Here is a 22,883-nt window from a genome sequence, read left to right as displayed (position 1 = left end):
GTGTGATCACCTAAATCAAGAAATAAACTGACATGTGACAGGGTAGTGAAGCTTCTTTTAATCCAGGTACACTTTCAGTTTTTAGATGTCCATGATAACTGCAATGATGCCAAACATAACAAAGCACAAGCAGAGACTGAAACAATACTGATAACCAGGACTGCATCCACACTGCAGAAATAATGCAGTTTGGCACCACTTTAACTGCCATGGTTCTAAGGAATATTGGGATTTGTAGTTTTGGAAGACAGTTAGCCTTCTGTGTTCTGGTGCCACAACATACTAGAATTCCCAGGATTCCTTAGCACTGAGCCATGACAGTTAAAAGTGGTGTCAAACTGGATATTTATGTAGTGCAGATGCAACCTAGAACTTGGAAATTGAATCTGATTAAATTTCATGCCTATTAATTGAATCTTAGTCCCTCCACCCTTCCACACATTTCCTCCATTCCCTCCTCAATTCTTTTTAAGGAAATTGATGATTTATGTATATTTGATACTGTGGAGAAGCAATATAAATATTTTTTTTTTTTTTTGTTATTAATGTTGATGAATTCTTCTGTGGTTGTTTTTTGTTTTGCTTTGTTTGGCCTGCTCCATATAAACTAGCAAAACCAAAATTCAGGAGATTATTACTCCATTTGTTACAAATCATTTAAAAAATAAAAGTAAATTCTGTTTGTAATAATTATTTGAATACACTGTGTTTTAATATACCAGTTGTGATAATTTTATGTCAGATCAAATTGTACATAGTCACATTTTATGTTCCTAAAGTAACAGTGTGAATTTCAATCTGTAAAAAGTGCTAATGTTGCATTTTTTTAAGTTTTCCAAAAATTTCCATTTTGGAAATTTTGAACCGTGGCTTCAACATTTTTGAAAATTTTACATCTGTAGGAGATGCCTCCTGCCTGGCAGCAAGGTACCATAATATTCCATCAAAGTACCGGAGTACTGTAATACTCCATCAGGATGGATGAAGTTATGTGTATTCACTTACCTTTCAAACTCAGACTTCCAGCTACAGATGTTCTTTATCAACATGTCTCTTGCTTGCCCAGTGGAGAGTAGAGGGGAAGATGGCAGAGAAGCGTCATGTGCTGCAAATCCGATGGCTTTGTTTAGATGTTCCAAGAATATCAAGTTTGAACTAGCTTTCCATGAAACTAGTTGAACTTTGCAGAAAAAGTCTCAAGACAGCTCCAAGGCCCCCTCAGAGTGACACACTGTCTAGTCTGCTATGCTCCCCCATTTTGCTGTTTTCTGCATGTCTTTTGTTCATGCCAAGACTATATGTGGGCTGTCTTTTTCTTATCTTCTCTACACATGACACATTTTCCCTAGCTTCTGCTTATTTAGACTTCTTGCCAAGTTTACATGAATTTCCAGTCTTGAATCCTACCTACTCCTGAATTCAACTTTCTAAACCTTCTGCTACTCCTCCTTGATATGGAAAAAAGAATATTATAACAGGGTAAGATGTGCTGTTTGGTCAGAAGACCAAGGGTGAAACTGTAGAAATTTGCAGTTTGACAACCCATTAAATGATGTAGCTCCATCCAAAGGAATCCTGGGATTTGCAGAATTACAAGGACTTTACTTCTCTGCTCAAAAGTGTTGATGCCTCACAAAAGTACAAATCCTAAGATTCTGTAGGATGAAACCATGGCCGTCAAAGTGATGTTCAGCTGTATTATTTCTACAATGTGAGTGTACCCCTAAATCCTGCATCTAGTGACTTTTTATACCTCTTCCAAATTATGCCATGAGCTCTTTCTTGGCTTAAATCCATCAGAGAATTACTACTTTGAGTACTGATACTGTGAGAATTCTGACCATGATTTCAGTAAGGCCCTTGACAAAGTTCCCCATGACATTCTTGCAAACAAGCTAGTAAAATGTGGGCTAGACAAGGTAACTGTTATATGGATTTGTAATTGGTTGACTGGCCAAACCCAAAGGGTGCTCAACAATGGCTCCTTTTCATCCTGGAGAGAAGTGGAGAGTGGGGTCCCACCAGGCTCTGTCCTGCGGCCAGTACTATTCAGCTTCTTTATCAATGACTTGGATGACAGCATTGGGAGATACATATCAAATTTGCAGATGACACCAAATTAGGAGGAGTAGCAAATACCCCATAGGACAGGATCAAAATTCAAAATGACCTTAATAGATTAGAAAGCTGGGCCAAAGCTAACAAAATGGAATTCACCACTGAGAAAGGGAAGAAAAATGAAATGCACAGATATAGGATGGGGGACACCTGGCTGAATGAAAAGTGTGAAAGGGATCTGGGAGTCCAAGTAAACCACAAGTTGAATATGAGTCAACAGTGTGATGCAGCAGCTAAAAAGGCCAATGCAATTTTAGGTTGCATCAATAAAAGTATAGTATTTAAATTAAGAGAGGTAATAGTGCCACTGTATTCTGCTCTGGTCAGGCCCCACCTGGAATAGTTCTGGGCACCACAATTCAAAAAGGACATTGAGAAACTGGAGCGTGTCCAAAGGAGGACACTAAAATGGTGAAGGGTCTGGTAACCATGCCCTATGAGGAACAACTTAGGCAGCTGGTGATGTTTAGCCTGGAGAAAATAAGATTGAGAGGTGATATGATAGCCCTGTTTAAATATTTGAAGGGATAGCATATGGAGGAGGGAGCAAGCTTGTTTTCTGCTGCTCCAGAGAACAGGACCCGGAACAATGGATGCAAGCTCCAGGAAAAGAGATTCCACCTCAACATTAGGAGGAATTTCCTGACAGTAAGGGCTGTTCAACAGTGGAACAAACTTCCTCGGAGTGTAGTGGAGGTTCCTTCCCTGGAGGTCTTTAAACAGAGTCTTGATGGCCATCTGTTGGGGATGCTTTGATTGAGAGTTCCTGCATGGCAGGGGGTTGGACTGGATGGCCCTTGCAGTCTCTTCCAAATCTATGATTCTATGAGAGTTCCTGCATGGCAGGGGGTAAAATGGGTGGCCCTTGTGGTCTCTTCCAACTCTACAATTCTATGATTCTATGTCCATAATTACTTACAGTTGGACTTTTGAGAAATAGGATTAAAATTATAATACCATAGTTACAGTCTATTAGTTGCATTTTAGTTGGGCATGCTGTGTGGTCATACACATACTATAATTGTGAATATCTGTGCCATTTTCCAGTGCCAAGAGTAGTTTTCATTGTAAGTTAATTTCTCAAAAGTAACTAAATAGTTATTTTACATTATTTCTTCAGTGTGCATACTACAAGATGGTCATGAATGGTGCAAAACAACTCTCCTCTCTTCTACCTCATGACTTGAGAAAGCATGAAACAGCAGCACAAGGCACAGCATGAGCCAACATTTGAACAAGGTGGTACTCCTCCTCCACTATTCAGAAGCCACACTTTCATAACTATAAAAGCAATATAAAAGTTACATTCATCCCTTTTTGAGTTATGATCTTAATGTAATGTAATTGTACCTTCATTATTGTAAAAAGCAGTACCTGAAAGTCACTAATATTACCAATTATTTCCATATTCTGTCTAGATTCAGAAAAGAAGAGCCATATCATTGTGTATCATAAATAAAGTGTCAATGGGAAAAAAAATTGGAAAGAGACAGGTTTTTTCCTAGTAGCCACACTTCATACTGTTTATTCAAATTGACAAATGTACATTACAGCAGAACAGGTTAAGTCAGGGACTTCTGGGAGTGAATAAAATCTAACCAAACAGTTCAAACGCATGAATTCTAACCACATTCATTGCACCTATGAGAAACTACATTATCATTTTGTATCCATGACCTCTTCTCTGTGCTTGTGACAATACCTCTTACCTACACTATGAGATTATATAGAATAATTAAAGTCTTTACATCCATCGTGCACTTTATTTGATCTAACTGTGATTATAACTCTTACTTGGCTGGTGTGCTATATGCCATCATAAACTTTATGCTCCTTGAAATCATGTAGCCAGCAATATTCCAAAGTGTTAACTTAACACATGTTAGATGACATATTTGCTAGGAAGAAATAAAAAAAGGGGACTCAAAATGCAGTCCAAAAGCAGTAGTGATATAGCCCAACAGCTTTTAAATTAGATATGCTCTGATTTAGGATACAAATCTCTGCCACCTTTTCTTACATGTGTTCTTTGCACATCTTAAAACAGAGCAACACATTATGAAGCTATTAATCACCTCTTTCAATTAATTGTTTCAAAACGACCCAGGCTTTAGCAGTTGTGTTGCGATTGAAAAGCTTGCTGATATTTGGCAAGGTAAAGTAACAGGCCATTGTAATTTGAGACAGCCAGGCTATTAGCTGGTGTTTAGAATCTCAATTACTCTTAAGATGAATAATTACAAATAAAGTAAACCTGTGATCTAACATTAACAAGCACATTTCTCCTCTTATGAAATTTGCAAGCAATTTTCAGAGACTGGATTTAATTTCCAGATGAAAAATTGACCTTAACAGTATGAAGTATGGCTACAAGGGGAAAAGCTGTGTTTCCACTGAAAAGAATAAATGCATTTCCTGAACACTAGCTGTTAAAGCTAATTGATTTATTGGCTCTCTATATCATGTACTATTGTCTTTAAACTCATGGGACAATGAAACTCTTCAGAACAGAAGTAAATTCTGCCACTCTTGCATTGATAACCAAAGAGTATTTAAACATTATGTGTGGGCTTCTTGAAACTACAAGGAATTTCTGAACTATTGGAATAAACAAACTAGACGCATGTCCACTGGCTTATTAAATGTATGTTTTAAGCAATTTGCTGTGTTATCCTGTGCATACCTGCTGAACCCAGTTTCGTTTTCAGTGGAGCTCTGAACAGGGTAAAGGTGTACAGGATTGCAGGCTCAATATTCTTCAGAACTGATAGGGAAGTTTAATCTAATCAGATTCCTTTCATTATAGTAAAATATTTGTTCAGGCAAATGTGAAACACCCCTCAAAGGAACAGAAGTAAGAAATTTCCATTTAAAAATAAAGTTTATAAGTTTATTTTAAAATTCCTGAGTTTAGTCCACAACCCCTCAAATTCCTCTTTTGCATTACGAATGATTATAAAATACATGGCTTTGTTATCACCTTCATCCCATATCTGGGTTACTATGCAAATTGTGTATGGGTATAAGAGGAAAGGAAATGCTTATCTGCAGATGGAATCATATTCACATAATCATAGCTATTTTAAAAGCTATGAAGAAAAACAAATAGGAAAGTGGGAGGGGGGGATCAGAACACAAAGATGATGTTCCCAGGAATAATATTAAAATGCATTATTTTCTCATCTGACCAAGGAAAAAGTGATTTTCATCCTGAAGTATTTATGTATGCTGAAGTAAAGTTGTGGAAATCAAAGCAACTATTCCACATATGGATTCATACAATGAATTACATCAAATCAGTACTGTTGTCTCTTAATTGTTATTTTGAGACTACTACAATTGCCTTAACTTGTCTGTCACACTCTTTCAAGGCCACTAGATCTGCATGTGTTGTCTTGACATAGACAGGCACCTGAAAGAACACTGCACAGTTTTACAAATCAAAACACAACTGCTGGCTTTGTCTTTTATGGCTGTAAACCAACAACATAATCTGCTCAATTAAGAGAGAACCACATCTCGTGCAGTCACATGTGCTTAAGAGGTCAATGTGAGTTATTTACTCAGTATATGTAGATATGTAACATAGGACTGGGAAGGACAGCTATGAAAGAAATGCACCAGATCATAAAGAGCAAAAATATCACTCTGAACACTAGAGTGAGAATTGTCTAAGCCACTGTATTCCTCGTCACCATATATGGATGTGAGATCTGGACGGTGAAGAAGACCAACAGAAAGAAAATAAATTCTTTGAGATATGGTGCTGGAGAAGAGTGCTGAGGATACCATGGACAGCCAAAAAAACATACAAATGGGTCCTTGAACAGATCAAACCAGAACTCTCCTTGAAAGCCAAGATGATCACATTGAGGCTGTTGTACTTTGGCCACATAATCAGTGGTGCCACTAGGGGGTATGGACCACACCAGGTGACACTCCAGAAGATGTGACACCTGGCTGAGCACTCCCACACACCTACCACATGCCATGGTGCACAGCATGGAAGGAGAGGCCTAGGGCACCCCTTCCTCCCTGCCTAGCACAGCTTTACAAGTGAGTGAAACCATGCCAGGCAGGGAGGTGAGGGCGTGCCTTTTGGGGGCCTGCCCCCTGAAGCCCCACCCCTAAATCCCCACCTACTGCACTGGGTGACACCCCAGTGTGGGATGCCACTGCACACACTGCACATAGTGAGAAGGCATGAATCACTAGAAAAAACAATAATGCTAGGAAAGGTAGAAGGTATAAGAAGGAAGTGAAGACTACATAACAGATGGATGGACCCAAGCAAGGTAGGCTTGCCATATCCCACCTGGGAGCAGGACTTTCCTGGTTTGGGGCGGGTCTGCACGGTCCCGCCCCAGGACAACCCCCCCTCCAGCAAGGCCCTGGAGGCTGGGGCTTGGGAGACGCTGTCTCCCAGGCCCCAGGGAGGCCTTGGAAGCAGCTCCGCAATCGCGGAGCACTCCTCCAAGGCCTCTGGGGCTTGGGAGACACTGTCTCCCAGGCCCCTTTGGAGGCCCTGGAAGCAGCTCTGTGATTGCGGAGCACTCCTCCAAGGCCTCTGGGGATTGGGAGAAGCTGTCTCCCAGGCCCCTTTGGAGGCCCTGGAAGCGGCTCTGTGGTCGGAGCTCCGGCCGAAGGGTCCTCCAAGGCCTCTGCGAGGCCGGGGAGGAGGCCGCTTGCCACCATGGTGATCACCGCGATGACAAGCGACCCCCACACTCCTTCCCGGCCTGGGAGCAGGCCAAGGCTTCCTCCCAAGCCGGGAAGGAGAAGGAGGACAAGGTTCAAAAATGTAGGACCTTTTTTTTTTTAATTTCCTGGCCAAGAATTTTTTTAAAAAGTCCTACATTTTTGAACCTTGTCCTACATTTGTCCCGGTTTGGAGGTCCTCAGCTATGGCAACCCTAAAGCAAGGGTGTCACAGTCACGGGTTTGCAGGGCCTAAGCAAAGCAATGGAGGATAGGGAGCCATGGAGATGTCTCATCCACAGGGTCACCATGAGCTGGAGTTGACTCAATGGCACCTAACAACAACAAGTAAAATGTTGCCCTTTATATAAAATGGCAAAATCGTGGTCTGCTTTCTGAATTTTTTTATTTTTTTATTATTATTTTTCATATTCACAAGCTGTGGATGGTACAATCTGTGGATATGGAGAGCTGACTCTAGTGATTATCATCTCTGCAGACTTATTGGTAGATGTGGTTCAGTTGATCTAAGTGCCCAGTTGCTTCCTTGTGGTCTTGCCTCAGTGGGATACCTCAGGTTGTGGAGTTCTGGGGCAGAAACCCACTCAGCATCCCTGCCCCACTGCTCTCCTTCTACTCTGAAGATGCTCTGCTTTACAGCTGCAGCACAAGTTTCAAAAAAATGGAGACAACAGTCTAGTTGACACATTTTCACCCTGTAGCAGTTTCCAAGCACTCTTTAAAGGCAACCCTACTTAGAGCAGATCATAGGCATCTAATCCAATTGAAATCTGCAAATTTGGGCCAGATGTATTCAAGACTCCTGCCTGAAGAATTATTAACCTTTATTTAGAAAGTGCTGTAAATTTACACAGCGCTGTACATACAATCTTTTTAAGTAGACAGTTCCCTGCCCTCAGGCTTACAATCTAAAAAGACACAACACAAAGGGAGAAGGGAGTGGTGGTGGGGAAGGGGATGAGGTCCAGCAGTTCTTCTCTATCTCCAAGGCCTGGACCAAGGGAGATGGACTGGAGGGAGGGCTTGGCTTCTTAATGGATGGTTAATCTTCTTCCAGGCAGGCCTGGTGGAGCTAGCCTGCCTCTCTCTCCCTCAAGATGGTGGAAGAAGGGAGGGCTTGTCTTCTTCCAGGCAGGCCTGTTGGGGCTAGCCTGCCTCTCTCTCCCTCAGAATGCTATACAATACCATTTAAGCAACTGTTTTATTATTATTTCCTCCAAGATAAAGGGACACTATGGAAAAGGTTAATATTCTGGACGATTTCATGCAGTTATTTTATAAAAGTATCTCTAATCTATGATTGAGAAAACTAATATGGAGAAGGGGGAATGTGAATTGGAAAATGCACAGATACAACACAGAGGTTTCCATAGCTTCAGTGGCCAGAAAAAGAGAACATCAATAATGTCTATAATCAAATATTGTTTTTTTCACACTTCTGTTTCCCTTATGATGGCAAGCAGACATGCACATATGTAGTCAAGGAAATGCCATGGTGGGTTTCAGCCTTGTATATATTTACTGAATCAGGGCTTATCTATACATTCCAATAAGACAATTAAGAAAGATTTCTTAGTTTATAAACCTTTAAACTTCAGGCAGAGGGGCTGAGAAAAGTGGCAGGGAGAAGGTTTGTAGATTCATAGATTCATAGAATCATAGAGTTCGAAGAGACCGCAAGGGCCATCCAGTCCAACCCCCTGCCATGCAGGAAATGCAAATCAAAGCATCCCCAACAGATGGCCATTCGGCCTCTGTTTAAAGACCTCTCCACCACACTCCGAGGGAGTTTGTTCCACTGTTGAACAGCCCTTACTGTCAGGAAGTTCCTCCTAATGTTGAGGCGGAATCTCTTTTCCTGTAGTTTGCAACCATTGTTCTGGGTCCTAGTCTCTGGAGCAGCAGAAAACAAGCTTGCTCCCTCCTCAATATGACATCCCTTCAAGTATTTAAACAGGGCTATCATATCACCCCTTAACCTTCTCTTCTCCAGGCTAAACATCCCCAGCTCCCTAAGTCATTCCTCATAGGGCATAATTTCCAGACCCTTCACCATTTTGGTCGCTCTCCTTTGGACACGCTCCAGTTTCTAAACATCCTTTTTAAATTGTGGTGCCCAGATCATTTGGAGGTTGTGTTTCCTCACCAGTTTCCCTATTCTGTCTATGACTTCTTTAATGTATGGTAAAAGTACCTTTCCTTTGGGTGGTTGTTTGGGTCTGGCAGCCCTTCTGATGTCTGAGCTGGAGTAACCATTAGCCTGTAGAGCCCAATCTAGGTGCTTCAATTCAGATCCTTTTTTGCCCAGTCTACCAGTGTTTTTATTCTGCTTCTGTTTTGTCCTGGGTGATGGTTAGAGTATGTATCCATGTGTGTAGGTTTTCTGTATACTGTGTGGCCCAAATTTTGGTTTGGTTTGCGGATGACCAGGACATCCAAGAATGGCAATGTTCCTTCCTTTTCTTTTTCCATCATGAATTGGATGTTTAGGTGGATGCTGTTCAGATGGTTCAGAAACATGGTCAGATTCGCCATGACTCCAAATGGTGAAAGTATCATCCACATGTTGAAACCATGTTGTGGGCTTTTTTGGTGCTGTTTTCAGGGCTTGCTTTTCAAAGTGTTCCATGTGAAAGTTTGCTATTGCTGGGCTCAGGGGCCTTCCTATGTCTACCCCATCTCTCTGCTTGTAGAGTCCATTGTCCCACTGGAAGTAGCTGGTGGTGAGGCAATGTTCGAACAGGGCTGTGATGTCTTCTAGAAAAAATTGTCAGATGAGTGCCATAGTGTCCATTACTACCAGGTCAGAATGCACAGAAAAGCCATTGAAATACATAAACACCTAGACAACTTCAACAGGAAAGAAGAAACCCTTAAAGTAAACAAAGTTTGGCTACCCGTCCTGCAAAATATCAAACTCAAGACCTAGCATGTGGAAATGAACATCACCCAGGGTCAGGGGTTTTCACAGCAGACAATGGATCATTAATTAGACACCTTGAAGCCTTGCCATTTAATAACAGACCAACACAGAAATTAACATGTAAATCACTTCTTCTCAATCAAGGGTCACACAGTACATATACCTCACTCACTTCCATGTCACCATTCTCTGAAGATGCCAGCCACATATGCTGGTGAAACGTCAGGAATAAACTCTTCCAGAACATGCCCACATAGCCCGAAAAACCCACAAAAACCTATAAAAATAAATGAAAGTTAATGTCTGCCCCAAGCAGATTAAGACAAATCTTATCTGCCAAAAAGGAAGGAGGATCACATTGATCAGATGGCCATCATCCAGTATCTCTGTGGATAACTCACAAACATAGTTATTCCAAGAATGTAGTTATTTCAAGAATGTAACAACTATTCACATTTTCCATGATGGAACTGATTGGTTTCCATTCAAATTCATTATGGGAGTAAGATGAAAAATTATATAAGTCCTTCATATCTCACCCCCCCCCCAAAAAAAAACCAATTTGTTCACCTGGTAGTTCCAATAAAAAATAAGATAATATTGTTTAAATGTTGCTCATAATAGGTCATTTATTCCAAACAGACTGAAGCATGTCAATGGCCATTAAGTAGTGTTTGCTCAAGAAGATATAACAATATTATATTCACCAATAATATATTTTGGGGAGATTTTTAAAAGAAAAATGGAAAGATAATTCAAAAGAATACAAGTCTCCCAAATGCTGTGTCTGCTCCCTTCATTTCTCAATCATCATATATTGCTTATGTCAATAGAGATGGTCAGCTTTTTGTATCCCAGTGCAAATGGCTTTGCTTTTGTTTTATTCTTATCTTTCCTTTGTCCCACTCCAAGACATAATAAGGCAGTGTCCCACGTAAGCTTAAACAAAATTTAGCTAAAACCAGTAAGTTATAAAAGGGTTGGTTTATGAAAAAAAGTTAAATAGCTACATCACATCAAAACCAAAAATTGAATTAAAAACTGGTGTGGATTTCTGCTAAAGCAATACAACTGAATTGAACTGAATTTGAAGCAGTTTTAAAGCATTCAGAAACATAACAAAAATGGGATGGGAAGGCATTTTTAAAAATCCCCTGCAAATCAAAAAGGTCCTTGCTTGCCTGCAGCAGAAGAGTAGGGAAGGTGCAGGAGAAGGTTTCTGTGGGAGATAGGTACGTTGTCTGGGAGCAGCCACCAAGAAGTCCCTCTACCATGTCTCCACCAGATGTGCCTGTGAGCATATTGAAACCATGAAAAAAATTTGCCCTGAAAATCATAGAGCCCTGATAGGTTCATTTGGAAAATGCAGTAGATAAGATAATTTGGATCCTAGATACATGTGGTTTTATATGTCATAATTGTGCCTGGAAATGGACCAGTAGCCAGTGAAGCCACCGCAACCTGAACACTTGCCAAAGACAGCTCTACAGATAGTGTGTTACCATAATCCAAATGGTATACAACTAAAGCATATGTCACTGTGGCCAGATCAGATATCAGATACAGTTGGCCCTTATTATACACGGATGTTGTATACACAGATTCAAGCATCGATGGTTTGAAAATGTTCAAAAAAAGTATAAATTTCAAATATCAAACCTTGATTTTCTATTTTTAATAAGGGACACCATTTTTCTATGTCATTATATTTAATGGAACTTGAGCATCCACAGATTTTGTTATCCATGCGGGATCTTGGAACCAAACCCCAGAGTATAAAAAGGGTCCACTGTATCTCTATTAATGTGTGCAGCAGGTGTGCTAGTTTTAATTGCACAAATGTATTCCTGGCCACCACCAAAACCCAGGCATTCAAGCTGTCCAGTAATACACCCAAGTTACAAGCCTATCTCTTCAGGGAGAATATATCTCCATTCAGCACAGGATGAACCCTCATTTCTTGATCTACCATTGAAATGACCAGGAATACCACCTCCTTGTTTGGAGTAGAATTCAATGTGTTCACCCTCATCCAGTCCGTTTCTGGCCCCATGCATAGCACAGAAATTAGATGAATTTGGAATTAGATTTTAAAAAAAGAAGATAAAGAAGATAGAGTTTAATATCCATTGGGACATGGGTGACACCAAATCCTCGAACTGCACAATTTTTACCACCATGTTCTGCCTGTCCAACTCCCACCGTAGATCATTAACAAAAGTAACCAGATGTTCTCATCTAGGCCTGAGGTCAGACTGAAATCAATCAAAATAACTGATGCTTACAATCATACCACTGTTAAATATGTTGTAACTACTGGTACATCTTGCCCATCCACCTGAGGGGGATTTTCTCTATTCTACCCAAGGTGAGAAAACCTATAATCTATTGTTGCATACTGGATGTTAGCGAATCATTCAATCTCAGGCTGAATCCAGACAAAACAGAGGTACTTACAGTAGGGGCCCCCAAACCAGGTATAGGGTTGCAACCTCCAGTCCTAGATGGGGTCAAGCTCTCCACAAAGGACTGTGTTCGCAGTCTGGGGGTGCACCTAGATTCGTCACTTCACATGAGAAATCAGGTGAATGCGACGATCAGGAGCGCCTGTTATCAGCTCCGGCTGATACGCCAGCTGCGCTCTTTCCTGGAAGTAAAGGACCTAGAAACTGTTGTACATTCACTGGTAACCTCAAGACTTGATTTCTGTAATGCGCTCTACATGGGGCTACCCTTGTGCCTAGTCCAGAAACTTCAACTAGTGCAAAATATGGCAGCCAGGCTGGTCACTGGAAAAACTAGGAGTGACCGAATAACATCTGTTCTAAAATCTCTTCACTGGCTGCCTATTAGTTTCCGGGCACAGTACAAGGTGTTGTACATAGCTTGGGTCCAACCTATTTGAGGGATTGCCTGCTCCCACATAATCCGCCCCGCACCCTCAGGTCCTCTTGGAGGGACCTACTGCAGCCTTTAAAAACCAAACTAACTGCTACCTCCCAGAGGGCCTTCTCTGCAATTGCTCCCAAACTATGGAACGGCCTGCCTGACAAGATCCGTCAAATTGCCAGCTTAGACAGCTTTAAAAAAGCTATCAAGACGGATTTCTTCCAGCAGGCCATTCCTGAATAAAAGTGCCCGGCCACAGAATGTCTGCCCCTCACATCATGTATTAGCCCACCGCTCTGTCTTCGTCATATTGTATATATTTTCTTTCTTTTTAATAGATATTTTAATTGTAACATGTTTAATCCTGTTTTAAGGGGGGGGGGAATTGGGATACAATGTTGTAAATGTGGATTTTAATATGTTGTGAGATGCTTTGATTGTCTAGTCACAGAAAAGTGGGATATAAATAAAAGTTTTATTTATTTTATTATTATTATTTATCATGCCAGATTATTCATTTTACCTTAGATAAGTCCCAAGCCTTTTACTTATTCAAATAGAAATGTTGTAGTTCTTTATTCAGTTATTTAGAATTTTCCAAATTAGATTACTCTAGGTTTCCACTAACCCAGAATAACCTAACAGTGAGCATTCTGAATAAATGTCCCAGTTAATCCTTTAAAAAAGGATCATATCATAAAAACTCTTATTCTTTTGAAGCATTTCAAAATGCTTTTTTTAATAGGCCATCTGTTGCTTTATAACCTTGAGAATAGTAGAAATGTTGGCTGTTTTCTTTACAGTTTTACAAACGTATCCTAATTTTGTTGACTGTGAGATACCAAGTTGCTAGGTACAGAAGTGTGTGTACATATTTTGTTTATGTCAAGATAGAAATGAAGGCCTGAATCCCATTGGTGACTTCAAGGGTTAGAGTTAGACCCCTTGAATCAATTGTTAAATGATGAATCAACACATAAGGAAATCCCCTTGATTCAATGGGCCTACTCTCATCAGGGCAAACAACTGGATGCTGGCCAAAGTGTATTAGGAGAACATTACAAGGAAGGCAAGAAAAGTGGAATTACAAGCCCTGTACCCTTGAAAACTTTCAATAAAAGAAGCAATTCACTTTAATGATAAATGAAGTTCTTGTGTGTGCCAGTGGTGTTGGAGAGGAAAACAAGACTAACCAGGATTTGATTTTTCCTTAAAATATAAAACCAAAGCAAAGGTAGAGAGGAAGAGCAGCTAACCTCTAGTGACTAAAGGTGCATTTGATCTGTTATTTTGTATTCCACACTCTTCAAAAGAGCAATATAAACAGAATTATTTATGCCCAGCAAAATGTTGCTTAATTACTTATGCACCACTGTTTGCTTGTATTTTAAGCTTTCTCTACCACCCACAGGCAGACGTTAAACAGCTGCTAAAAGCTAGCTTTAGTCTTGCCTGTTTGAAATTAGCATACTTGAGCTTTGAAAAAACTTTGTTGCCAATTTACATATGCATAGAGACTGATATTTAGACTCACCATATGATATGTCCCTCAAGAGCTTTTCTTATTGCTTCCATCCTCAGGTCTCAACCTAGAGACTGTAAATCTAGCAGGTGATTAATTCTATACCCTTGAGAAACTAGCAATTAGCACTTGCAACCAGTAAAAAATTGTCATTTCAAAACCTGTTTACTATGCCCATGTATCCTCTATGAACTCACAGTTAACTCTAAATAGATGTATATGGGGAGAGATTTACTGTCATTTCTTTCCCCCCTTTTTATAAAGCAGAATACTGCTCTGAACTAATCAAGCTATTAAAATAGATTGAAAATAAGAAATAATTGTCACCCTCAACCTCCCTCCCCCTTATACAAAATTGCAAGATGTAGCAAGGACAGTATGAAAATACTATATACACAATGTTTTAAGTAACCTAACCTTAATCAGCTCATTTCAACAGCAGATCTTTGTAGGTTTTACCTGTTCTGTGTCAATTCTTATCTCTGATAGCTGAAATTACCGTACTTCCAGATGTTCTTATGCATTATTGAGGTCTTCTGCAGTAGATGCTGGAAAAGGTAAGATAAGGTTTTATTTCTTTGTAGTAGTCACAACGCTGAGATCAAAGACGGCAAAGTGCAGTGCTTAGTACGGAAAACTATGATGAACTTAACATTTATTTTTCAAGTCGCACGTCTGTCATAAAACTGTTCATCAGTCTTCAGTTACCTATTTAGCGTTATCCCTGAGCCAACACCGAGCAGTTTTAAAGACTTGAAAATATGTGTATCTGTGTGTGTGTGTTTGTGTGTGTGTGTGTGTGAGAGAGAGAGAGAGAGAGAGAGATTTTTTAAAAAATGGGTGAATGTAGGCATCAGCACAGAGAGTAGAAACAGCACATATTGTAATGTTATAGCAACATTTCAAGAATCACTCCAGACATATGGAAAAGTCATAACTTGTGCATTGAAGTCACTGCTCAAATTAAACATTTCTAGAGCCATCATCAATGAGTTTCCTTTAAAATAAGTCTCTCTGATTCAACAATGGTTATTAGTTTCTTACAACTGTGCATAAGGATGAAGGTTTCTACTTCATATCAGGGTCACAGGCCATCATCTGAAATGTTTATTAATGAAACTTTGTTTTATTCTGTTTAAACCAACTAATGCCTTGAAAAGTTATTTAGCTGTGCTAAAGGGTGGGACAATGTTTTGGCATTTTTTCAGTGCAAATTGTATGTCAAATAAAAATCCAATGATAATTACTAACAAAAGGCCATTCTTGTTCTAGTCATAGAATTATGCTTTCTTATTTTTCATTTATTTCATTTTTATTTTAAAAAACAACCTTTATTTTAGGAATAGGATACTTTCCTTCTTCAGAAGGAAATGTTGCTGTTCTGTTAAGAATAAGAAGTCTCTTTAATCAGTAGCAAGTGTGACTAAATGCAAATCATGATCTCCAAGCACATGCAAGCTTTTTTTTTCCTTTGAAGCCTCACTCCATAATGCATCACAGTATTGCACTACTGTGAATAAGTGATTGAGTGCCCTCAATCAGACATGTTTCTGAGTAGACATGTTGCACTCACAACTCAGTGTACTATTGGGCTACAAATTGTGTGCACACTGTCTTGGCAGTAAGCCCCACTGAATTTAATGGGACTTGCTCTTGAATGCATGGGTATAAGACTGGGCCATTGGTGGAACAATATCTGCCCTGTTTCCATTCATTTAGGTCTGAGTGTAAGAAATCAGAAGCTGGAATGATGGTTAACGAAAGTATTGCTATACTTTCAGTATAGCTGCCATCATTAGGCCATGCACTGCTAAAGCCTGCTAGACTTTTACTTTCCACTAATTACATCATCAGATCATCATACTGGTAATATCAGTAGCAGGGTACTTGTATACAACTAAATCCTGCCTCTAATTACTATTTTAGTCTCTTTTCCTCATGACATCTTGGTGATAGATCATTATTTTTTCAGCAATTTGTTCGCATTTATATGCAATATAATTGGATCTGATTAATTATTATGATTAATGACTGCAGAATTTTCTTGCAAAGCTATTAATACTGGTAGTATCAAATGAAAGACAGGGACAAATTAAAGCCAGTGGAGTCCTGTTGCTTGCACTTACAATGCCTAGGCTAAAATAACCCTTTGCTGAACTGGTGAGGGTGGGTGCAGGGGGAGATATGGAATCTATATTTGCAGCAAAATGGAGGCAGACTGAGACAGGAAACATGGTTGGGTACCATATTGAAATACTTTCATGTCTGCACCAGTTTAACTGTCCAGTTATCAATATGAATTTGTTCCCTAATTAGGTGACTGTATGAGCACATTTGTAAATGGATGGAACTATAGGACAAATGTGTCAGATCCAGGCACATTTGGGTTTATCATTTTTGCAACGAACACAATAACATAAAGCATTTAATTTCCACTAAATGCCATACTGTAAATTTTTCAAAGGACATATTTATGTAGTAGATGTATTTTAAATTACCTTCTGGTTTAGAAATAGGATATTTCAGGGTTTTTTTTAAAAAAAGCAAACAATGACTGAGTAGCTTAGGGGATCGACTTTCCTGTTACCTCTGGGACATGACTTTAAATCTGGCTTTGAGCAAACTGAAGAAAAATCATTTCAATATATAAAAGATAGCATGAGCCCCATGCAGGTAGCATAAAGCTCTTCTTCTTTTTTCTTTTCTTTTTTAATGGTCCAGAATCAGATGTGCCTTGAGAGTTTTCTGACTTGGAGGAGCCGAAGGATTTTTGCAAAGATTGTCTAAATCTCAAAAAGAAGAAATGGATTGTGATTTCAATCTATAATAAGCAGCAGTCCTAATCACATCCTGAGCCAGAATAAGGTCACTGATATTTTGGATGCCATGTTAACGTAGAAACAGGTAACATTTCTTGAGGAATTTACCATATTTGAGAACTAGAAATATAGACATATAGATGCAAAATGCTTGCTGAGAAGTGGTCTTAAGCACCACATAGTTGCTCTGTTTAATCCCATTAGAAAATTGTGAAGAAAAACTGGAAGAGGATTATGGAAACATGGTGTGCCTTTTAAAAAATATGGACAATACAAGGCAAAATTAAATTATTGAATCTTCTCTAATTTAAACAACCTGGATTTTGCAGGACAATTTGCAAGAAAATGTGAAACACTTATGACAGGGTCACAAACAAGTCCAATGGAATAAGAGAAAGAAAGAAAGAAAGAAAGAAAGAAAGGTTAATTGTAAATAGTTGCCAGGGTGTACAGGTGTACATAAGTCTGCAAAAGTCTTCATAATTTGGAATCTCACTAGTACAGTATCTTGCTATGTCCAGTTTCTTTTGCATACTGTATATTCATTTTAGACAATCATCAGTAATTTCAAAAACACCACCTATATTCAAAAGAGGCAGTAATACACTCAGTATAAATTACATAATAATTATTAACCGAAACATGCATTAATTCCTTTTAATATTTACTGAGAGGAGATGCTTTTATTTAAATCCCAGGAGTGGCATTAGAATAGTCACTAGTGCATTGCCAAAAAAAAGAAGGGGGGAAAGACATAGATTTTCATATAATTTGCATGTGTTAATGGAAAGAGAGAGAAATGCACATTTGACTTAATTATCATAAACAGAGAGAGGCAGTGTTGTGTAGTGGTTTGAACATTGTACTACAACTCTGGAAATCAGGGGATGATTCCCTGCTCTGCCATGGAAATTCATTGGGTGATCTTGGGCAAATCACACACTCTCAGTCCCAGAAAACCCCATGATAGTTTTGCCTTAGGGTTGCCATAAGGCAGAACCAACTTGAAGGCACACAGCAACAACAAATCATAAACATTGTAGATGTACAATGAATCTCACCACTTGGGGGAAGTCTGTGACCTGTGTGTATCTGGCCAGTCCCTTGTTCGGTGTGTGACTATTCCTCAGCAACTTCAGGACCCCTTTTCTACCTTTTGTTGACTTTTGACATGTAAAGAGACTCAAACTGGAACCCTATCAAATAGAAGATGTCTTCAAATAAAGGATTGTAAAGGGGGACAAATAGCCACCCTTTGTGGTAACAGTCTAATGCTGCTTTGTTGGCTGCACCCCCCCCCCTTTTAAGCAAAACTATTTAATCAAAACAATAACTAAAATCACTTTCAGGTTTACAGTACAGAATCAGGGCAGTAAAAATGTGCCCCATGAGCCACATGCAGCATCCTCAGTGCTCCAGGACATCTCTCAGCACCCAGCATTCCCCCTGAATTTTGTTTAAAATGCTCATAAGGAGGCAGGGGGCATTTTGCAATGTTTTTGTCTTTTCTGACCTTCTTGGTGTTTTTTTTTCCAGTACTGGAAGTATGATTTAAGTAAAAAGTAAATAATAACAGATCATGAATTGCATATATCAAAAATCAGAGTAAAGTTGAATAAGAAAACAAAAACAGTAATTGTACCAAAATATGATTTGAACAACATCCCAGCAGAATTTGCTGACAATGGAAGAAACAGATTCCTCTATTATCTATAATTGATCAAGAAGCAAAAGAATTATGTGGAGAAGCCAAGGACATAATTAAGGAAGAATGCAGGAAGACAATAACAAGAGCCAAAAAAGAAGAAGAAGAAGAAAAACTTTGGATGATGGCAAACAAAATACTGCATGCAATAAAGGAAAGCAAAAGTTAAGGAAGACAGAAACAAAACCAGAACCATGAATGCAACTGTGCAGTGACTAGTGTGCAAGCATAAAGAGAACTATTATAACGATCAATGCAGAGAAATAGAAGAAAACAACATAAAAGTAAGAATGAGATATCTCCTACATACAATTCAGGAACTCAAAGGGAAATTCTAACAAAAGGCTGGGATGCTATGATAAGAAAAAGACCACAACTACAAGCCCAAGAATAAATAAAAAGACACTGGAGGCTATTCACAGAAGAGTTATACAGACAGCCCCTCATATACACAGATTTTTTATACACGGATTCAAGCATCCACAGTTTGAAAAAGTTCAAAAAAGTATAAATTTCAAGTACAGTGTGCCCACACCATGCGTGAATGCATTTTACATGGCTTCCTGCTTACGCGAAAACCGTTTGGGGAGAAAAACAATGGCACGTGCACCCGTGGCACATGCACGCCACTGCGCCACATGCATGCACCCCATTATTTCCTATGAGGCTCAAGCATAGGTGGATTTTCCCTTATGCAAGGGGATCCGGAACAGATCCCCTGCATAAGAAGAGGGCCCATTGCATTAAACCTTGATTTTCCATTTTTTTTTAAGGGACACCATTTTGCTATGTCATTATATTTAATGGGACTTGAGCATCCACGGATTTGGTTATTCATGGGGGATCTTGGGACCAAACCTCAGCATATAACAAGGATTCACTGTTCAAAAGAGATGAAAAAAATTAACGATACATGGAGTGAAGAATAAGAGAAATTAGAGAACACAAACTAGCAGGAACAGACTATATTCCAATTGAAGTGCTACAGTGCACACAGACAGAAGCAACTCTAAGGCTAAACTGACATATGACAACAAATATGGAAAACGACATGGTGGCCAACAGATTGAAAATGATCCATATATATCCTAATCCACAAAAAAGGAAACATAAAAGACTGCAGTAATTACAGGACCATACTATTAATCACTCATGCAAGCAAAATTATGCTAAAAATTCTGTAGAACAGACTCCAACCATACATGGAGAGAGAAATCCCAGAGGTTCAAGCAAGTTCAATAAAGGCAGAGGCACTAGGAGCCACGCTGCAATCATATAATGGCTAATGGAGAGTAGCAAGGAATTTCAAAAGAAAATCAGCATGTGTTTTATAGACTATAGACAAGCCTTTGACTATATAGATCATGAAAAGCTATGGATGGATCTTAAAGATTATCACATGTGCCTTATCTTTATTTAGGAAAAGAGGTTGCTGTCAGAACAGAATTTCAGAGAAACAGATTGGTTCCCAATTGGCAAAGGGGTCAGATAAGGATGCATTCTATCACCCTACTTGTACAACATGTATGCAGAAAACATCATAATGTCAGGTTTAGACTCAGAAGGAGGAGGAGTGAAGATAGGAGGAAAGAATGTCAATAATTTTAGTAGATTACTGCACAACACTCTTATATTCCACTTTTACTTCTGTGGTTGTATCCTGTTGCATTCTAGGGTTTGTAGTTCAGAAAGGCCTAGGAGTTCTCTGGCTGAGAATTCTAAATGCCCCTCCCTAAATTGCAAATCCCAGAATGCAACAGGAAGCAGCCAGAGCAGTAGAAGTGGAATAGCACTATAAGAGTGTAGTGTAGTAATTTCCAAAGATATGCGGATGACACCATATTAGTAGCAGAAAACATCACAAACATGGAACAATTACTAAAGAATAACAAAAATGAAAGTGCAAAGGCATGCTTAATGTTGAACATAAAGAAAACAAAAATAATGATCGCAGAAGAAACATGTAAATTCAACCTAGACAATGAAGTAAATGGAATAGTTTAAGAGTTCCTGTACCTAGGCTCAAACATCCACCAGAATGGTGACTGCAACCAACAAATAAGAAGATTAGGAGTGGGAAGGGCAACTAAGAAAGTGCTAGAGAAGATTCTAAAGAGTAGAGACAATTATCATTAAATTCAGAATTGTCCAAGTCGTAGTATTCTCCATCACCATGTATGGATGTGAGAGCTGGACAGTGATGAAACTGTATCAGGAAAAGTATCAATTCATTTGAGAGGTGGTGCTGGAGAAGAGTGCTGAGGATATCATGGAAAGCCAAAAGGACAGCAAATACTGTATTTGTTTACCTATACCAGATAAAACCTGAAACTTCCTTGGAAGCCAAGAGGATGAAACTGAGGTTGCCAAATTTTGATGACATCATGAGAAGGCATAACTCATTGGAAAAGACAATGATGCTAGAAAAGGTTGAGGGCAGTAGAAAGAGAGGTAGACCACCCACCAGATTAATAGAATCAATCAGGGAAATCACAGGCATGAATTTACAGGAACTGAGCAGAGCAATGAAGGATAGGGGGGCTTGGAGATGTCTCATCCACAGGGTTGCCATGCCAAGGCAACAAAGAAAAAAATAATTGCAATTTGGGGGAACATGGGACCTACCCTCCAAGTCTATGGGAAGGTCTATGTGGCCCCACGCCTCTGGAAATTGCCTACTCTTGCAGTAAACAGTAAAACTCGTATCACCAGCATTTCTTGGGAATATGATTTCTTGGGAATATGATTTCTTGGGAATATTTCTCCCAGAGCTCAAAACTGTTTTGAATTCCTGAACTCCCTTTCTTCCTCCTCCACAAGGTCAGTGCCAACAAGATCATTATTGATTTGGTTACATTTACATCCCCCCTTCCTCCTAGTAACACCAAGATAGCATATATGGTTTTCCCACTTCTCCCTACAGCAGCTCTATCACATAGGTAAGACTGTGTACAGTCACCAGGTCAGCTAACTAATGTTCAGACGTGGAGATCCCTGGTCTTATAGCACCTTTCTAACTATTGCACCACACTGCCTGATTAAGAGCCATCATTTGTAAGGTAGACAAGAAAGAGAGCTTGAAAAAGTTATCTGAGGACTACAACTCTCAGAGTTGCTCCCTTACACTACGACAGACTATTGGTCAATTTAGCTCAGTATTGTCTACACTGGCAGAGGCTCTATGGGGTTTTAAATAAAGGCTTTCCCAATCCCCATCCTGCCTAAGCATATCAGGGATTGAACCCATTAAAATTTGCAGGCAGAGCATATTCTCTCTTGCTATTATCACTTCAACCCTGAGTTATGGACTTTCCATGTGAGAGGCCCAATGTCTAGAACTTCCTTCCTGGCTATCTGCCTTCCAAGTCTAGCTATATTTCCATGTAGTTCTCATTGCAACCCACCAGTACAAGTCTAGAACAGATTTCTCTGCCCCCAAGTCAATAGAGAATTAAATATCTTTCCTACAAAGGTGTCTAAACTCAGAAGATTAGATCAGACAAAACATAAGCCTCATTAAGCAGATTGGCAAGAGCTCAGCTTTCCTTTTCAAAGCAAAGGGTGTTATCATTTGTTTTTTGGCTGCCTAAAACTCATCATAAACCACATCAAGCAGTCCAGTTAGTTCTTTGAGCCAACCAAAATTGATCTATACCACTGGTGTCCTGGGAATGAAAATACTTCCAGAGTGGAATTAATGGCATGCACAGCTCAAGGTTACACATACACATCTTGTTTTGGATGAGCCCAAAGGGCTATTTAGTAGACCTTTCAAAATTTCCCCTTCACCAGGCAGCTGCCAAACCCTGTGAGGCACTGCTATAGCCAATAAATGGCCAGAAGGGAGTGAAGGAATATCCAGAGGAGAAATCCTCCCATCCATGCTGCAGTTTTCTAGATAGAGGGAAGAAAAACAACTCATTCTCTTTCTCCTCTCTCTGGAGAACTGTAGCAGATGGGAGGCAGTCCCCACTGATTAGTCACCTCTCTTACTCCATCCATAGCAGCCCCCCCCCCAACCCACAGAGTTTGACAACTGCCTGGGGTGGGAGGCAGATAGCTGCACATGTGAAGTTTATGCTCTGCATACCTGGATCATTCTGTACATTAAATGCATCTCAAAATTCCACATACCATTATGAGTCAAGAAAGAACAATTAATACAGAAAATATCGAAGCTGGCCCAAA

At 39.6% G+C, this 22,883-nt stretch overlaps 1 long non-coding RNA gene across 1 annotated transcript in view; it reads left to right on the top strand.

The window, feature by feature from the left end:
• Positions 1–6,305: 6,305 nt before the first annotated feature.
• LOC121933202 overlaps positions 6,306–22,883 on the top strand; it is a 54,516-nt gene continuing 37,938 nt past the window's right edge. Inside the window, exons 1-3 of the long non-coding RNA XR_006104521.1 lie at positions 6,306–6,413; positions 14,661–14,728; positions 16,893–17,075. This is a non-coding gene — a long non-coding RNA (uncharacterized LOC121933202). The remainder of the gene's footprint in view (positions 6,414–14,660; positions 14,729–16,892; positions 17,076–22,883) is intronic.

This window comes from Sceloporus undulatus, chromosome 1 (assembly GCF_019175285.1).
Source record: "Sceloporus undulatus isolate JIND9_A2432 ecotype Alabama chromosome 1, SceUnd_v1.1, whole genome shotgun sequence".
NCBI lineage: Eukaryota > Metazoa > Chordata > Lepidosauria > Squamata > Phrynosomatidae > Sceloporus > Sceloporus undulatus.
Note: the sequence above shows the minus strand (reverse complement) of the source record. Positions and strands in the feature narration are given on the sequence as shown.